The sequence below is a fragment of the Frieseomelitta varia genome, unplaced genomic scaffold (genome assembly GCF_011392965.1).
Source record: "Frieseomelitta varia isolate USP_RPSP 00005682 unplaced genomic scaffold, Fvar_1.2 scaffold_416, whole genome shotgun sequence".
NCBI lineage: Eukaryota > Metazoa > Arthropoda > Insecta > Hymenoptera > Apidae > Frieseomelitta > Frieseomelitta varia.
The window spans coordinates 161,076-173,339 of NW_025110164.1; the positions used below are offsets into that span (position 1 = coordinate 161,076).

The following is a 12,264-nucleotide window of genomic DNA, read 5'->3' on the forward strand; positions in this document are numbered from 1 at the left end:
AAAAAAAAAAAAAAAAAACAAGAGTTTCAAGTGATGAATCATTTCCACTAATTCGTTATCGCTATTCCGGGACCAGCGCAGGGAAAGTAACTTTATCTTGCGTTCAAATCAAATAAATCACTTGCAAATAACCTTTTATTTGAGTTAATTCATTGAAATAAAATAACAAATAATCCCGTCGCACAATGGGAAGTTTGCACAATGGAGTCAGATACCGTTTGAGACGTTATTTGCAGTGACGAAATAAACTAGAGAATTATTCTCTATTTGATAGACAAGTGATGGAATAATTGAGAAAAGAATCACTCGCTCGTTCGAACGAACTGACCCTGTATTATTTCAAGATAATATCCAATAATGATTTTTCCAATGTTTCACGTTTGAGAGCAAGAAAATCTGAGAGGTGATATTGATCGACCAATAGAACCTATTTTCACCTATTTTAATTACGCTTAAATAACTTTAATGAAGCCGAATTGAAATTGAATTTCATTAATTCATCGCCCCGTCCGTAATTTCAATTCTCCAACCAGATAAAAATAATATTTCTCAGTGATACCAAAATTAATTTAATCGTGAAATACCGAAATAGATCCGTGGTTCCGTAGATGTTTAATAAATTATAATTCGATTATTTCTACATTTTCTGCCAATTGAAAGTAATAAATGCGCAAATAGAAAGGAAGGAATAATCTTTTTGTTATAATTGTCGCGTCTCTGAGTTTTTCATATATAAAAGATACACGCAGGGTATTTTATACTTTTCTGAAAAAGTTGTACAAATATTATGCGAAAAAAGAAATATCACAGATGCTTTGCTCATAGGAAAACATAGAATGCAGCTTGAACTCGAAGCTTGATAATATGTAAAGTCTTTCGTGTTTACACGCAACACTTTATTTACACATAATATCATTTCCTTTCTTTCGGCAATTCATAGTGTAATTAGTTTTTTTAGTGTACACGCGAAGCAACATATCAAGATGCTAAACGTATTTTCAAACGGAGAATACGTCGATATTATGTTTGTGCATGGTTTATGCGGGGGAAGCACTCTATCTGTCATACGAGAATATCAATATCTTCACTTGCCAGAGAAGAGTACTATACCGTATTATCAAACTTCGAATTTGCTGCTACGCACATATTCAGCCTCGCGTTCAATATTTTCCTATAACTTTGCAAAGCGTTTGCAAACAAACTTTGCGTAACATTTTCCTTTTATTTTCATCTGTAGACCACGCTACAATTTTGCTGAAGTACATCGTGTCCGTTTATGTATTATGGTTGAGTGAAAAGTAATTTCCCGGGTAAATGTCGTTAAGTAAGAAAGTATTTGAAACACAATCTTTGCTCATTATCTCGCTATACGTGGTTTTCGAAGAGGTTAGGTTTTCCTGCATACTTTAGACTGCCATTTGTTACACTATATTCAATATAATATAATATATAATAATTTATATATAATAATATTAAATATATTATATATATTATTATATTTATAATAATATTAATTTATAACATATATTATAAATTATATACATATATATATATATACATATTTCAGTAATTAATACTGTGAAATTATTGAGAAGCTATACTTAAATTTCACAACAATTTCGTCCACCTAGATTCGAAACTTTCGCAAAATCCGCAGCAAAGATTCGATTGCTTATTTCGCGGGGCGCGTGCGTTTCGCCGAAGCAAGACGCATCGATGCGTCATCGAGGATGCACCCATCGCAGAGAGATTATCGCCGGCGATGATTATCGTTCAAACGTAATGAGAACGCAAAACCGTACGATATCGATTCCTGTTATTTGCCGAACAAGCAATCCGCGGAAAGAACACAATGGGGGAGGCGCGTTCCTGTTTGACAAGACGGAAATACCCTGCGTAAATACGTTCGTCATCGAATACGTTCGTGGCTGCGGGTGAACGGTCATCGAGAATCGTCATCGGGTTGGAAATACGGGGAGAATCCGCGAGGAGTTCCGCGTGTGCTGCAGAAACGAAAGAGAGTTGCCAGGGGGAACGAAACGTTGCTCGTTACTTCCCTCCCTTCCGAGGCAAAGATTAATGAACGTATTAATGGCTGGCAACTTGGCCACGATTCATCCGCCTCCGCGGTGAGCTGGAAGCCATTCTTTCGTGGCAATGTTAGCGCGACGCGACGTTCCACGTCACCGCCGGCAAGAAATCGAGTCCACTTAAGAGATGACTGTCGAAAAAGCTGTTAAGCGTTCGCTCGTCCCCCTGGTGGGAAAATTCAAAATTCACGAGGTGTGAAGGCACGATCGTCGAGCGATTTCTCGCCTCTTAATCTCGCGCGATATCATCGATGACTTGGCCCAAGAAAGCTAGCAAATCTGAAATTGCAAAATGGCAAGTCTAGTTTGGGAGGTTTTAATTGAGAAAGAGATACTGTGTACTTGGCTTCGTTTCCATTTTTCGTTTATGTTTCATCGTTTATTTTATTCTCTTTTAATTTCGTTCAATTTCTCATTTAACAGGGAATGGTATTTTTAATTGTTTCAAATTTCCTGTAGCTTCGGTCTCGTCGAGAGAACCCAAGCCTAAAATGAAATTATGATCATTGTACAAAAGTTGGGAAACTTTTATGAAATCAAGTAGGATCTGAAGGAAACGAGAAGTAAAACCTATGTACAGGATATTTACAAGATACTTGTTATGTACAATTGGTGCGAGGATGAATTAAAAAGGATGGATGCTCGGAATGAAACGAATGTAAGATTTGGGTAAGGTGAGGAAATGCGTTTCGTTTCATAGTTGCTGCCTAGACTCATCATCAGTGAGGGGCTGATGGCAGCGACCTTTTTATCACAGACGTTTGTTATAACTACTTGCTATAGGCTGGACAGTCACCCATCCTAGCAGCGTTCTGCACTCTGTTTAACATCGAAGATCGCTAGAACTGCGGCTTGTTCGAGACTCGTACTTGAGGAACTATAGGCCGCTACAGATCGTTATTTAATTAATTATTTGTCATTCTGAGGGTTGACAGATTTCTGCAGAAAAGCATTTGCCTTCTAACTTAAAATTAGTTACGAAATTTGATTAAAATTCTTCTCCCTAAAATGCGAAATTCTTTGTCAAGAATACAATAAATCGAATGGATCACGTTCCCCCCCCCCCCCATTAATGTAGATCAAATTCATCAAAAAAAGAAATTATATTTGTAAAAAAACATACGCACACAGTATATCTTCGGTACACAGAAAAACCCAAAATACCATTCACTTAAACTCGTAAATCGCTGCTTGTTCCCAGATTACTCGCAAAAAAAAAAAAAAAAAAAAAGAAATCACGAAAATACGTTCATTTTATTTCACAGAGTAATTTCGGGAATGTTTCAATTTGCATTGAAAAATTTCGTGTTTCGACGCTTACACTGTTTCCCACAGATACGTGTTTATTTTCTACGAATAATCACTTTTTGTTGTTCTCGGTGTTGTATCGGCTGCGTGGAACGCCGAGCCGACGAAACACGCGCAAGGCAAAATTTATTGGAGACGTTGGTTGCGTCAACCCGGAAAAAAAGTGCCGGAAACCCCATTGTCCCGGCGGTGCAACGAGTTTCCTGCGAAATATGATTTTTGCCCAACCAACTGTGCGCAACTGTGCGCCCAAACAATGCGGATTCACGGATCCACGACCGATCCTTCGGTTCGTCAGCGTGCAAACACGATCGCAGATTGTCACCGATTGTCAGAATGGTGTCGTTCGAGCGTTTCGCGCGCCGACTACCATTTCGGGATTCGATTGGTCGTGTAATTAGCGGCCGTCGATCTGAGAGAATCTCCAACGATTCGTTTGGGATGAAATTTACAGAAGGAAACTAACTCGCTAATGTAGCTTGCCGTAACGAGACGAGTGTCGAATTGGCCAATGTGTTGATTCTTGTACTTTGATAGTAGAGAATGATGAATGATCTCGTATAAAAGGGACCACTTTTTTTTAGAGGAGAAAATTCAGCGAACATTTGAGAAAGTTGCATTTATAGTTTGCGAAATGATATTCGCATGTCTGCTGAGATGCGTTTATATATATATATATATATATATATATATATATATATATATATATATTTTATAACGTGTTTTGTTAAACAAAATATGCGATTCATGCGTGTTTTGTTAAATAATATGATCATTCTTTGTCAACCAGAGAATTAAATTATGATCGTAAATGATGGTCCAGGATCGGTCAAGTCCGATCTACAGAACTACACTTGAGAGAAACAGTCAGCGGATTGCGAGTACTTTAGAAATTATAAGCGAGATGCGAAACTATTTTCTATTATTGAAATATACATACATGCATGCATGCATATATACAAAACATAAAATGTGTCGTGAAATCAAGTTCAATCGAAAGGAGATACTGAAAACAATCGACGAATAATGAGCATTCTGACTGCTGCGTATTAAAAATCATAAATTAAAGACACGAATCTATGTTTTATGTTGTCGTTAATTTAACGATCGTTATAAACAGCGTTTGTCAAAGAAATAGCTGTTCCATCATTATACAAAATGACTTGACAAATATTAATAAATGTAGATGGTTTTTTAAGTAAATGACTCGATAAGTACTTGAAGCAAGTTATTGGTATTAATGCAATTGACACCATTATGCATGATTTTGTAAAAGTAAAATGAAAAAGTAAATTACTTTTAACGGATAATGGTTTTTCTATGTAAAAAGCATTTCGATGTTCTACAGTTTGAAATCTACTTTCGCGAGATATAGTATCATTAAAATTTAATAACGTCTAAATACCGCGAGATAAGTTAAATGGCAGCTAATAGATAAAGTAAGAATACTTAAATACATTGAAAAGTTAGTCGATAATTTAAATTGTTATAATTTCGTAACAAAAAATTGCATGCTTGCAAATAAAATGAAAAATGAAGACACTTGTCTTCAAAAAAAAAATCGTGAAAATTCAAACGGTGAAAAATTTCTTTTATGATTAGATCACTTTACAACGATCTCTTGAACTTGCGATTAATATCAAGGTTACATATCGAAACACTAAGGTTTCTTGAATTTTTGTCGTTCAACACTGTTCAAAGTTCGACAAAATGGTGAAAATATGTAAATCGTCTTCGGAAGTTTCAGGCAGTCTTGTAAAGAGATTTCAATTTCAATTTTAAACATTGTTACAAACAATGTTTGTCAAAGGAGCAGGTGTTTTATTATGGTACAAAATGATTTTGATAACTTTCCAGGAAATATTTTGATCTTGAAGAGATCAGTGACGTTCTCTGCAATCTCAATCCTCAGTCAATGTCGCTGAATTACTGTCAAAAAACGACAGTAATTTACATTGGAAAGCTAAAATTTAGGATATTTAATTTTATTTGCATTCTGCGTTCTCCGCAACAGAGATAAGTAATAAAGCAAGATTAACATAAAAACTCCGAAATTAATTAATTGAACAAGCAAGATTAACATAAAAACTCGAAATTAATTAATATCGTTACTATCATCAATAACTCACTGATATCAATTAAAAGTCTAAAGTCAAATAGACGTGGATAAAATTCTTGGCCGATTGAACGAAACAGAAAATTGATTGGTCAAGTTTTAAAAATTCTAAAATTAATTTATCTATGATTAAAAAAAAAGAAAGAAGAATAGAAATGCTACCAAGATTGAAAGCACCTAAACGAGACGGATTCATGAAATAATCTAATATCGTAATGTAAACAAAAATTCAACAAAATTACCATACGCACACATATAGAAAAAGTAGAAGTACATGTGCTATAGCTCTCGCAATAACCAACCCAACACACAAGCTTGACCGTGTACAGTGCGTTCTCAACAAAAATCCAATTAGCTCCAGATATAGTTCTACGTAGGAAAAGAATTTTTCCTAAAACGTCGTACTTCCTAATGTACCAGTTTCTAGAAAAAAAAAAACGAATAATTCCGATACTCGTCCCAGAATCCATTTAGATAAATCTAGATTAACAGTGGTATTGGAAGATCGGTGTTACAAGATAGGACGAGCCAGTGTCCAGTGGATAGAGTTTTGCGGGCGAAGAGTCATCAAAGCGTCGGGTGTACGCACACGAAAATGCGTATCCGGTGTCGTGTACCCGCGGCCGGTGAATTCGAATCCGGCGACAAAATGGGAACGCCATTATCGGCTCGTACGTGTGCGTCGTCGTATTATTATATTCTAGCCGCGCTCGCTGGCGAAATAACCAAGCGATCCACGGTTTATTAACATGGTGAACGCGCACAGGTTGCCGTTTACGTGGACAATGCTCGGCCCGTTAATAATTTCATTGCGGATGCTGAATCGTTTCAACGGGTTAACCGACCGCGTTACGACAACGACGGGGAGACCCGAGCGCCGAGTGTCTCTCCAGCTTCGTAAAAGCTGCGCTCCTCGCGAAAAACAGACAACGCCTGGAATAAAAGAAAGAAAAAAAAGAAAATGAAAAAATAAAAAATAGAACAGAAAAAAAAAAAAGAAAAAAGAGCCACCCAGGTGGCTCTCGAATGGAATAAACGCTGTTCAAAATCGAGTTACCACGCGACAAGTCGCGGCGGTCGCGCTGCCCGGCTCGAACCGAGTTTGTTTAGCGAAACAACACTGTCAACTAATCTTTAGAATGACCGCGAGCAATTAAACAGGTATCCGACAGGCAACGATTAATTGTAAAAAAACTCGAACAGCGAACAAAGGGCGATAGATATGTATTCGATGGACAAAGCGTCGTGCTGGACGGTTCGAATGATCAAAGGTACAGCGACTAAACGCGCGCTATTAAAATTGGTTTTCACCGCCGGTTTCAAGAATCGAATTCCTCCCTTCCCACTGATGCCTCCCTGATTTTATTTGATTTGTTTGGCGTAATTGATTGTCGATTTTATTTGCACCGGCTCCACGAGTATAATGCAAATAATCAGCTGCATGTCCGGAAGTGCATGTCCAGAGAATCCAACAGTCAAAAAACGATACTACGTAAGAGAGAGATTATTTATTTATTTATTTAGTTTCATCCTTGTCTTTCGACTTTGGATGACTTCTGGCTTCGTACACTGATATATACATATACAGAATCATCTTATTTCTAACCGAGCTATAGTATTTATAATCTATTAGAATCTACATCTCTGTAAAGTCTTTGGCTCCTTGTCCTTGGTCGCTAATGCACTTATTCACTTCCTTTTCTTTTCTTGCTCGTAAGAGAGAGATTTCGAAAGGAAACAGTCTTACGCTGCTTGGGATAGATTGGTTCACGACGACGAATTCAATTAAATTTAACAAATTGGAGCTATGAATATTTCCAGCAGTGACAGTGAAATCAGTTGTGCGTCAAATCGACGTTTGAGAGACTTTGAGAAGCCTCGTGGTCAATTAATTTGCACGGGGTTTTTCTAAAATTCTAGAACTTCCAATTCTAAAGAGATGCGAATTTTAAAAATTTACGTTGTAACGAATTTTTAAGCATTTCAATTGAATGGTAAAATGATGTGATGAGGCACGTGTAAAATTATGTTATGTAAAGGTAAATTTCAGTTTAAATTAGAGCTCAAGGTAAAGAAAATTGCGCATTTACGACGAAACTGCAGGTTCTTCGGAAAAGTATCATTATTGATTTTATTTATCAAGGAAACGACACAATTCTAGGCCAATTATGACCTGCTACGCTACTATGCACTTCTAGATAGTCGAGAAAACGTAAAACGCATTTATAAAGTTCAGGATAATGTTACATAAATGAAAAGAACCTATAATTTCACTCCATCGGTGAAATTATGAAAATTGACGAAAAACGTTCTGACAATTAATCTAGAAATGTCTGTACATTTCCACAGTGACAATTCGAAAAAAGCACGCTTTTTCCTTTTTAATTTCGTCACTTTTGTCGGCGTGATAGAAACAGAGAAACGATTTCAAATTTGAATTGATGAAAATTTGAATTATGCATTGATTGAATCGTAGAATATAGGATTTATGTATTTATTGGAGAAAAAGTGCGTGAAAATAAATTTTATAGATTCCAAAGAAAAAAAAAAAGAAAAAAAGGAATAATGCAATTTAACCGACCGAGGTATACGCAACGTATATATATTATGAAAGTTCGAGACGATCGCCAATAACACGATTTAAAACGTGTTTTTTATCTCCATTGTTTAACTATCGCAAGAATGTCTCGAGAACGAAAATACGAAACGTTTTCCTTTGGAATCGCAGAATGTAACAACGAGTCGACCACCGCGGTCAAATTTCCACAGAAAGGGTTAAATAAAACGCTGCAGTCACGGGACAAACCGAACAGGACGATCAAGAGAAAAAAAAGAGAGAGAGAGAGAGAGAGAGAGAGATTGGCAGACGCGATAATCGCTTCGCCTCGCCTCGCGAGGAATCCGGCTCGGTGCGTTAATCGCGGCGGAAAATACGCGAAGGACGAGAACGACGATCTTGACCTTCGTCGAATCGTCGAGCCGATGGAGAACCTATCGAAAACGAATCTATTCGACGTTTTTCCCGAAGCGGGTGATGACTCGCGTGCGCCATCCGCCGCGCCGGGGAGAAACAGCCACCGCTGGGTGGGAGATGAATTATAAAGAGACGTTCCACCGGTGAGAGGTATTACAGTTATACTTTGCTCGCACACGCGGCACGTGCCGGAGTTTTCGTCCTGTCACGCGTGCATACTCGCGAAACGTTTTGCCAATTCGTCAAGCTGTCCACTCTCTCGCGTTCCAGCTAATCGCTCGCGTCGACGTGAAACAATTCAAGGTACCTGTCGTCCAATTTTTAAATTATTGCGCATCGATCGGCAAATTCGCGACGAGTCGAGCCGGGAAGAAAGAGGAACGAGATTCGTTTGCCGATGCTTTCGAAGGCAATCGAAAATCCGTCGAGAAATTTAATTTGAGAAATTCTAATTTGGCTAATTTCGCATCTGGCTCACGGAGCAAAAAGAGAGAAAAACGCGGAACATTTTCTCGTTTCATTTCGAATAGAATGGACTTTAAATACAGCTCGTTAAAAATTGCTCTCGTACACGTGCACCTGATACGTATGCTATCGAATTAAATTTTCTCGGGAATGAAACGTCTTGTGAAAAAAAATTGCGTTTCGCATTTTTCGCTTATTTCCCTCGTCCCCCCTCCCCCTTCCCCGCGTAAAATGATCTCCTGATTATTCGCTTCTGGATAATTTAATTTAACTCGAGTACACCTGAGAGACGCTCGATTTTTTTTCAAAATGAATTTCACTCCTTCTTCTCGACTCATTTTTACACATAGAGTCATCCCTACCGTCGATTGTCCACGAATAAATACTTATCGATTGAGACACGCTGTATAAAACACAAATTCAAACAAATCTTCTCAACTTATTTCCAACACAACACAATTAATGGAACAGTCAATATCAATTGAAAAAAACAATAACTGAGGATAACTGAAGCTTAATTTTTCAGAAACACGTTTAAAAAAATAAACTCCAAGTACTTTAACGTTCGCACAGATTTTTACGAATAGTCAACTAAACAATAGACGTGTCCCCCACTTCAGATTAAATATTAATTAAGACAGAACAATTCGATCTGAGTCGCAGCGAGACAAAAGAAAATGAATATTTATCGATCGCGGCTATAGAAACGAAATAAAAAAAAAAAAAGGATCGATCTTTCCACGGAATTGCGCCAGGCGCCTAATTATTTGTCTGCTAGACTATCGTCAGTCTATTGCCAGTGAAACGGCGAGCATGATCGACGATGGGAAAAAAGTGAAACTGGGAATCGATTATCCGTTGGATAATCGATTCGCCTGGACCAACGACACGGCCGCGATAAAAAGAATTCTCGCGCTCGCAACGCGATAAACAATGAATTATGCTCGTTGCTAAATCGCTCGGTAACGGCGTGGCACGCGATTTTCCCGCGAAAACAGCTGGACGCCTGGTGTAATCGTTGCCTCTCGTTAGGAAAACGCGTTTTAATAACCATCGCGTGTGTCCTCCCCTCTTTCTTTCGCGCTTCATTTCTTTGTTCTAGTCCCCGTTTATTAATTCCAGCGTGGCGAAACCGCGAGCCGAGGATGGCGATGGCTCAACGACGTTAATTAATTAGAGGTAGATTAATTTAACGCGGCCGCGAATCCGACACGAACGCGTGGAACCGATTCTTTCGTTCTTATCGCGTCTTATCGGTAATTTTCGAAACACGTGATCGGTGTAATTCAACGTCCCTGACTACAATTGGCAAGCACCGAAACGTTGACCGGCAAGAAATTTAAACATCGTTGTCGATCGTTTCTTCGAACGTAACTCGGCGGTTGATACTGTTACTGTCAGTGTCCGGACGATTTTCGATTTAATCGTTGAAGACAATACATAAGGAATTATACATATAATAACATCCGAGTTGATTTAAGCTGTTGTGAAGAAATGTTACAACGAGAGAAATAAGTGATTTCGATGTGTGAACATTGTTGATTTCTTTTCGCGTAAAATAGTCAATTGTTCGACCTTCTCAATGAATTGTGCTTTCTAAATGCACGATTTAGTAAAAACAAGGATTAACAAGTGCGTGTTGTCGAAAAGTATAGAAGATATTTCAAATTTGTGCGAGACGTGACAAAAAAAGGGAGAAAATTGGCGCGTTATATATAATTGAAAGTCTCTTTGATTAATTATTTCTCGACGTACATAAGTTCGTATTATCTTTCGCAGAAAATGTTGAACGGTATTGATTAATGCATCGTGAAATGTATGATTCTATTGAGAAGAAAGGAAAAAAATGAAGTTAATCTTTGTGTCTACGTGCAAAAGGAAATTAATATCATTAATATTGTGAGATTGAATCATCGAAATATGTATGCACACCTCGGAATTGTTCATCTTTCATTACAACATTTCACGCTACAGATAATAATAGTGATATAAATTCAGGTGGTGACATTAAGTAAGACAAAGCTAAATTGTCGATTAATTAATTTTCGAAACACTGAAACTTTTTTTAATTTTTGATCTTCTGTCGATGAAAATTTAACAAATTAATTAACAAATTGATTGAACTTAAAATCATAAGGTAAAACTTACTTTTACTTTAACATTAATTAGACAACAACATCCTTTTCTACGTTCACATTGTTGGAAAATAAAGAACTCGAAGTGTCAAACAAAATATCGATAATTTCTTCGAGTATGTCAGACAGATATAAATACTTCCGTGAGGTATCAAACGAGTCTTGATTCGATACAGTATTGATTTGGTATCAATTCAGAAACAATCAATATCGTTTTGACTGATACCAAGTATTCAAAATTTCAATACGTATTAATACTTTCCATTGAGTGTATTCGTAACCGAATTGATCGAATATCATCGATAATCATTCACCATTGTCGGCTGAATATAAAGGACAAGTATAATTAAATAATAAGAGAAATTGTCAAACGAATATCAAACAAATTTTGATTCGATGTCGAACGAAGAAGAATTAACAATAATAGATTTCAAGCGCCCGAAATTTCGATTGAATTGTTCCTGTGTTTTTCTACTGTAGACAAAGATTATCCATTCGATCAGTAGAACAATAACCTGAAAAAGTATTAATAGTTTGATTCGTTAAGTAACAAACAGATTCCTATTCGGTATAGCATTGCTTCGATATCGAATCAAAAACAATCAATAACAATCATTAATACCCAGCAACCAAAATTCCGATCCAGTGTTTCTGTGTCTCCCTATTGCAGCGAACGAACATCATCGATATTGATTCAATCACCGACTAGAACAACAGTTTCGTTAAGTAACAAACAGATTCTGATTCCATACGATTGGTTCGATATCGAATCAAGAGGAATCAATAATAATCATACCAAGTACCCGAAATTTTGATCGAGTTCTTCCGTATTGTAGCAAACGAACATCATCACCAATTAAAATAACTTGAACAAGTATTAACAGCTTCGTCAAGCAACAAACAGATTCTGATTCAACACGATTCGATATCGAGTCAAGTAAACTCAATAATTGACACCAAGTACCCGAAATTTCGATCGAGTTCTTTCGTATTGTAGTAAACGAACATCATCACCAATTAAAAATAAGTTGAACAAGTATTAATAGCTTCGTCAAGCAACAAACAGATTCTGATTCAACACGATTCGATATCGAGTCAAGTAGACTCAATAATTTACACCAAGTACCCGAAATTTCGATCGAGTTCTTTCGTATTGTAGTAAACGAACATCATCAC

At 37.1% G+C, this 12,264-nt stretch overlaps 1 protein-coding gene across 2 annotated transcripts in view; it reads left to right on the forward strand.

Annotated features, from left to right (window-relative positions):
• The first annotated feature begins 8,661 nt into the window (after positions 1-8,661).
• LOC122531779 (glucose dehydrogenase [FAD, quinone]-like) overlaps positions 8,662-12,264 on the forward strand; it is a 32,724-nt gene continuing 29,121 nt past the window's right edge. The window contains exon 1 of one of the 2 annotated variants that reach the window (XM_043659965.1): positions 8,662-8,791. The gene's annotated coding sequence lies outside the window, so the exon portion shown is untranslated. Of the gene's footprint in view, positions 8,792-10,361; positions 10,399-12,264 lie in introns of those variants that run through there. The other variant, XM_043659967.1, reaches the window with a different exon arrangement.